Source organism: Camarhynchus parvulus, chromosome 3 (assembly GCF_901933205.1).
Source record: "Camarhynchus parvulus chromosome 3, STF_HiC, whole genome shotgun sequence".
NCBI lineage: Eukaryota > Metazoa > Chordata > Aves > Passeriformes > Thraupidae > Camarhynchus > Camarhynchus parvulus.
In genome coordinates, this window is record NC_044573.1 from 62,133,356 (window position 1) to 62,141,274 (window position 7,919).

Sequence of the window (7,919 nt, forward strand, 5' to 3'; positions counted from 1 at the left end):
TTTGTGGACGTAAAAAAAATTGTTGACACAATGCAATTCACTGGCAGATCTCTCAACAAGTTTTCAGTCATTTAGCCCATGTTCAGAATAGAAAGTACTGTAGAACGCTTCACTTGCTTTGCAGTGGCAGAGCAGCAGACAATGAAAATGGCACTGTGGGTGGGATGAAGACATCTGTTGTTGTTTCATGTCATTCTGCCCATGTAGCTAGGTTAGATTAAAATTATTTCAGTCAGAGATGCATGTGCTTCTTAATGTATTAACATTAAGCCTTACATTTTATTTATTCCAGTTGTACTGATATTTAAACCTGAGGTAGGAAAGTGGTGTGACACAGAGCAAATTAGAGCTGGGAAGGAATCAGAAGTTAGTTTCCTCATCTATGGTAAACCCAAGCTTCACAGCAGTTTCACACAGCCAGGCCCCAAGACACCATTTTCTGGGCACTGCTGATTTGTTGTTTGGGCTTTTTATTTGCCTAAGGAAACATGCTTGTAGTGCATGGCCTGAAATGCTACACAATAATTTGCCTATGAAATTTTTTGGTTGCACATTTTCTTCCTCTCTGCTTCTATTCTCCTTATTTAACTGAGTCTTCTTCAACAAGAATGTCTGAGCATCTTCTTATGATCAATCTGAGCCACAAAATAAATTTGTTTCCTAACTCTTAAAAGTAGCAAGATTCTCTTCTTTCTGGAGCGTACAAGAAATTTAATTTCTTTTTCAAGTTCAGGGCAATTTCCTTTGGCTGCTTTGGTTCTCAGATAATTCATAATTGACTTGGAAAAAAGTCAGATTCAGCTTGGATCTACTCCATATCACAAGAAGCAAAATCACAGCTGACACTCTTGTTAGCACAGTCAGCAGAGAAACCCAGAGCCTGCTTCTATAAACATTAGTCAAGCAGAACTTATATTCTGAGTAATTTATTGTTAAGAATTTTGCTAGCGTGAGGGCACTCATGAAATTGAGACATTGCTCCCTTGAATGAGACCCTATCTGTTCCCAAAATTACACCAGTTTAACAAAAAGAAAAAAGCTTTTTTAAGCATTTTTGTTCATTGCTTATGTAGGAGTTAAGAGTTTTTTTGGTTGAAGTAGAATTTCTTCTACTTAGAAATAAACATAAATTAAACAATCTACTTTCCACCTGAGTAAAAATGTTCACAGTGGTTCTTGTATTGATTTTAGCTGTAAATAAAAGCAAGCCACTAAGGAAAGCTAAGGCAGAACCACTTCTTCACCAGAAAGGTTAATTGTGCCAGGGAAAGGATCATCTTTGGCCTTGTGTCTAATCAAGGCACTGATAAGCTCTCATTACTCTTACTTAACCTGCAGGAGAAACTGGAAAGCCGGAGTTTGTGGCGTGCCCAGCTAATAAAGGGCTTGCTTTCCTTGCCCTGCCTGGTGCCTGGCTCTGCTGTGCAGTTACACAAACTCAGCCCCATCAGATGCCACAGGAGCATATGTGCAGCACAGGTTCATGCTGATGCAGCTGACTTAAGCTCCTTATCTCCCTTCAATCCATGCTGCATGCTTTATCATTCATGTTTACTCCTTTTGAAATGTAGAATAAAAAGCCCTTTTTTCAAGTAATATTTCTTCTTTCCTTCCCTCTGCCAGTTTTATTGCTGTGTCCCTTAATTGCTTTCTTTCACCAAATGTTTCCAGGTTTCATCATGCCAGTAAATAAATTATTTCCATTTATAACTCCAAATAGTCTGTTCATAGCTGTCAATGGCTAATATACTCATTCATATCCTGAAAGGGCCCCACATCAAAACCTAATTAACATTTACTGAGCAGAAGAAAATTGTATGGAAGAAGCAGTTCTCTCTAGCCTGTATAATACATACTTACTCATTTTTCCTTTCCTGGATTTGTGTCCTTTACCCAAATTTGAATGGATTTGTTCTAACTCCCTTGGCTTTAGGCATGGCACATGCAGACCCCTGTCCCCCCCAGCAGCCTGTGACAGGCATCCTTCTGAGAGCAGTGAGCATCCTAGTGGCATGGGAAAGCTTCCCACAGGTCTCAAAGTTCATTGTGGGCAGACATGCAGAGCCATGGCCAAAGCTACATTCCTGTCTGCCTCCAGGCTGTATTCCTGCACTGCTCCTCTTGCTCTCACAGTCATATGTTTGAGGGGAAAATTTAGCAGACCAAAAAGTAGTTTAAAATTTTATAGAAAGGAAAAATTTTATAGAAGAGGAACCCCTTCTCTGGTGGTTCAGACCATTTGAAACTGTCTTGATTCCATTCTGGGGGAATGGAATCCCTCTCTCTCTGCTGCAACAGGTATTCTTTGTCTCCCCTGGCAGTGGACAGTAAACCACCAAATATCATATTCTAAACATCCCAGAGATACAGAGGTGTCTCCCACGGTGTAAATGCATCAGCAATCAGCATGCATCCTACCATTCAGCTGAGACCTTCCCCATCTGCACAGGTTCTCTGCTTGGGCCATGGAAGCTGGGAACTCAGCCTGTCCCCACTCCCAACTCTTCCTAAATCTAACCCTATAGGACAAATTCTCTCAGCATTCAATAGGGGAACAATGCAGCTGAGTCTTCAATAATTTGGCACTGATACTAACTAATCTGATACTAATCTGATACTAACTCTCTTTGTTGGAGGGGTCTGGACTTTCTGTTGTGACAAAAATTTTCCCAGACTGAACTTTGTTCTCCTGCCAGATTTTTTGTTTGTATTTCATTTTTGAGAGTGGCTTACCCAGAAGAATTGATATGTACACACACCCACTTTGCTCTTTCACAGTCAGAATTTGTCCACATGAGTGTGAGAAAACGCAGTGATCTCTATTCAGTTTCCAGCACCAGAACTACTTTGGCTGAACATTGTGGAGGCAGAGCCTACAGAGAATTTACTCACTGTCCAGGGAGCGCATAGAGCAGCCTTCCAATACCTAAGGGGTCTGCAGGAGAGGGGGAGAGGGACTTTTTCCAAGGACATGCAGTGATGGGACAAGGGAGAATGGCCTCAGACTGAAAGAGATTTGATTTAGATTAAGTACTAGAAAGAAAGTCTTTGCTGTGAGGGTGGTGAAGCACTGGAACAGGTTGCCCAGAGAAGCTGTGGATGCACCATCCCTGGGAGTGTTTAGAGTCAGGTTGGACAGGGTTCTGAACAATCTGGTCTGGGTAGGTGTACCTACCCATGGCAGTGGGGGTTAGAACCAGATGATCTCCAGTGTCCATTCCAAGCCAAACCATTCTGTGATTCTATGAAATTAAGCCCTTTCTGTGAGTTTCAAAGCTGAAACTGTATGCACAAGAGAGACTAAACATTTCAACTGAAAGAAGCTAATGCCCTTTGTAATAAGATAATTACTATATATTTTAATTCTAGTAGAAGAAGCTATATTAAAAAAAATTGTCATTTCAAGATATCATCATCTTGTCTTGCTTCAGATTGGAGGGCACAACCCATATAACTGCAAACAACAGATGAAAAGTTCATTCTTGCTTTTCAGTGACACTGATCATTGAGTTGTCATAAATCTGTGATGTGTAGCTCTACTTTCTTTATGAACCTCGGACCTAGTGTTTCTGTGGCACAATTATTTAGTTATAAATTTACATAGAAAAAAGCTAAAATTAATAAAAGCTATTGCAGCTGAATTTTGTCATGCAAAGGTCTAATCCCAGAGTGATTCTCTTTGTAATTGTTTAGAAATTAACTACTTGCGTTTTTTTAAGATGCAAGAGTAAAGATTTTTTTTTTTAACTTAAAATGTTTGTCAGGGGTTTTTTTCTAAAATAATGTTAAACCAAATGTTTAACAGACAGTTTTTTAAAATTATTGATTTTACCACTGTAATGTAGTGAAAGGGCTCTGTTTAAACAGATACTTACACAAAAAATATTTCCCATGCTGTATTTAAGTAACTCAGGCCAGAATCATCAGTCTGCATGAGACAGTGCACCCCATCTCTGGGGGACTGTTGTAACAGGGGTTACTCGGGCTTCTGTTACAAATTGCTGGTTTAATTTGTAAGCTTGTGCACCCTTCTGCTAACAAAGCCTTTGAACAACAAGAGCAGAAAGGCAGTCTCTCACAGAAAAATGGCAATACCGCAATGCTCCACAAACAAAACTTCAGCATGACGCATTGTGAAGTCAACAAAAAATGATTTTAAAAATACACTTTTTTAATTTTCCTAAGTGGATGTTTACAATAACAGTTTACATATTTCCTTGAAGGCTTGAATTTTAATAGCACACTTCGAGAAAATGGTATCTAATGTATTCCAGGGAGGGGATTAAGGTACAGACGCAGAAGGGAATAAGGCACTTGGGAAAACTCTGGGCAAACGGATTAAAACAGGGATTCATTTTCCCTACTTCCTAAGGTACTAACCAAACGAATTGTCTAGATTTCCTGTGTATGGAAAGAATACCCAGAGGGCAATTCATCACAATCTACTTAGGAGTTTATCTTAGACTGGGACAAAATAAATGTGCTCTGAAGGTATTCTTTCTCTCCACTAACTATAGGGGAACTGAAAGATGTGGTTTAAATTAGACATATAGGTTTTTGACAGCAAAGTGGGGTGAGATATATGGCTTGCAAAGTAAAAATGGGAGCAACATCAGCAGCTGAGAAATAAAAGGAAACTGCAAAGGGCCTTTGGGGTAATAGGAAAAATGTGGAAGATGGGAAATAACATAATTAGGTAATCAAATGGGGTCACACAAAAGGATTTGAAGAGCAAGACAAAATGGTTTCGCAGCAACCAGGTGAATCTGACTGGGCTGTCATCCAGTATAAAAGAAAATAGAGAAAGTGATTAGGGAAAAGGTTTGCAATAATCACTGCAAAAGTTGTTCTGCTCAATGCATGGATACAAGACTCTCCTGTATGGATGCAAAAGAATTGCCAATCTTTGGGATATTGTGAAAATACAAAGGGTATTCAACTGCAGCGTCTTCAAAAGATGAGGAAGGCGCTGAAGGTGAAAATGGGTTGCATTTTTACTGTAGTGGAGATAAAAAATATGATATGCTAAATTGAGTGAGAAAAGATTTTTTTTGTCTTTGAACCAGATCTAAACCTTACAAAGAGGAAAAAGTCTATTGCATGTTAATAGGGGTTTTTTTCTGGTCACCTATTGGGGCAGAATTGCTGGCTGAGATACTAGAGATAAAAGAAACATTTACATGGAAAATCTTCAATCATAGACTACAAAAGGGAACCTATTTCATTGAAAAAATAAATAAAATTTACACAATTAAATAAAGAAATCTGTTCCTTGGCTATGCATTATACCACCTAGTCTTAACAGTCTGACTGTACATTTAATAGTCTCAGTCTGTAATATAATAATAAATATTACATAATCCAGACAAAGAAAGAGCAGATATGATTCAACCAAATCTGAATAATGAACTGATAAATAGCAAGTGACTGCAAAATGGCTTCCAAGTCTGGCTCATTTGGACAGTTTGAGAAATTGTACCATAAAAGCCTGTGGTGATCATCAATAACCCGTGTTATCTGAAATCAATCACAGGGTAACTGAAGGCACTTTTAGAGCAAATCACTGCTTTGTGACTCATATTTAACTAAAATAATTTTATATTTTCTCTGCCCATCTTCCCAGCTCAAAATCTGAGCTGCACTTCTTTCTGTTTTTCTAGGAATTCATCTAGGACTCCTATTTTTCTCTGTGATGTTTTGACTGCATTTTAAGCATAAATATTATGAATCCTTCCCTGTCAACTTTTGATTTACCAAACATTTGGCCAAGTCAATGAACACATTAAGCTCACTACATAATACCAGATGGCTTTATGGGCTTGTGTCCTCTCCTGAGCAAATCCTGCTGTCATCTCTGAGCATCTGCATGGAGCCACAAGGGATGTGTGCACTTTTCATTCATTCAGCTGGGTCACTCATCATTAATATTCGGAGGAGGAAAGGAGGTGTCAGACAAGAGAATTGGTTCTGGCTTCTGTTAGCACATTGACATGTCAATCATCCACCCTAGAGGCTGCCAGACCCAATTTAGAACAAAAGTAACTGCTGGGCTGAGCACAGCACAAAAGGAGACGAGGTTTCTTTGTGTTAACCAGTCCCCACACAGCGCAGAAATGCAATTAGAATCTTCCTCACAAACAATAACACACGAAACTCAGTCACTGTTGGGACGTACTTTGAGATAAAATCTCTGACCCCAATCACGTTAGGAACGATCCTGCTGCAATCATAGGGTGTTCTCAAACTGAAATTGTATTTAAAGTGCCTGTCTCAGGAAAGTGGTCCGACCCAGCATGGTGATAACTGGAATATGTTAAATTCCCTGCAATTTCTTACATGACAGCTTTGATCACTCAAAAAAGATACTGTTGTTTTCTAGATTAATACAGTCACCTTTAAAAGAAAAAACAGCAGAAACAAATTAATCCTTAAGCTGTTTGATCTCAGTGCAATTCCCAAGCAGCTGCATGTGCAATAGCCTCCTAGTGCTCCCTACTGGAGTCCATCCAGAATGCCTCCTGCTTCCACAGGCAGCTTTCAGGTAAAAAAGGTGGGTATGATAGCAAAACCTACATGGGCTGAGCTGCCTGGACTAGGAAACAGGAATTCCTGCTCCATGAACACTTCAGCCTTGTCTTCCAAAACTTTGATCATTTTTTTGGAACTTTGAGACAGCCAAAACAAATGTAAGCATCAGCAATGAGAGCATTTACTTTCACAGTTCATACCTGTGTACCATCAAGGGGCAAAATTTTCATTTTGCTCTGGCTTCTCTCTCAGCAGATGGGCTAACATAGGACAGCTTTCAAGTGACTGCCTTTATAACAGCAGATTCAAACCTGAGATCTGAATGTCAAAGTTAGCTTCTTCTCTGGCCTCAGTTGAACCAACATCTAGGCTGCAAATATTCTGTTGAAGGTTAAATATTTATTGTATTGATCAGCTCTATCTCTGCGTTAAAATCTCCTACCCTCCACTGATATTCAGATAAATATTTTCTTAGGACAAGCCACATGTACACCAGTAAATCTCTGTCAGAATCAATAGACAAACACCTTTCTACGCCAGCTGAAGAACTGGCTTACTTAGTTTTAATATAAGGTTATCAAATACATGTTCTTTTCCCTTATGCTTGCAGCCATCTGCTGTTTACTACATGTCACACAAGCAATCCACCCTGAACTGCTGTCTGGGTCTGAATGTGGGAAATCTTTCACCTCCAGCATTTCTCATAACAGATAGACACTGTTTCATGCACTTAATTTATTTCCTCAGGAAAATAAATTGAAAAAAAAAAGTATTTCAGTGTCTTTAATTCCCTTATCTCCTTCAGCCCCACTGACTCTATCTGACTGCATCATGAAAGGTGCATTCTAACTGTGGCCTGGTTTCACAGTGAAGTTTTATGGCCAGCTATATTTAACCCAAAGTATGAACCTCACGCCTCTATTTCAGATCCTGTAAAACAAACACAGAACATCAGCAGCCAGAGGTTGTAGCTAAACTGCAGGAGTAGCAAACAGTGACAGCTGGAAACAATAAACCACTTCTCCTTTAGCTCTCATAGCTATATATTACTAATGCTGTTCAGAGGTAAGTGTGTTTGAATGGCTGCAACTCACAAGCAGGTGAGAAGGAAGCCTGACCTCCCTACTTACGTAGCCACCCAGGGTACAAGCAATGGAATATCACAAAATGTTTGTCTTTGCCTCTTACTTAGACTGATACTTTATCTGTACAGATATGTTGATATTCAAGTACCTTCAGACTGTTGTATGACTGACTACACAAATTATTCTGCATCTCAATAATATGGCGCCATGCCCACAGAAAAGAAGAGTAAAAAGACACTGATTTGATGAACTTTTAGGAGTGCCCTTTGATCATCAGAATAAGATCATTTCCATTTTATAGTTTAA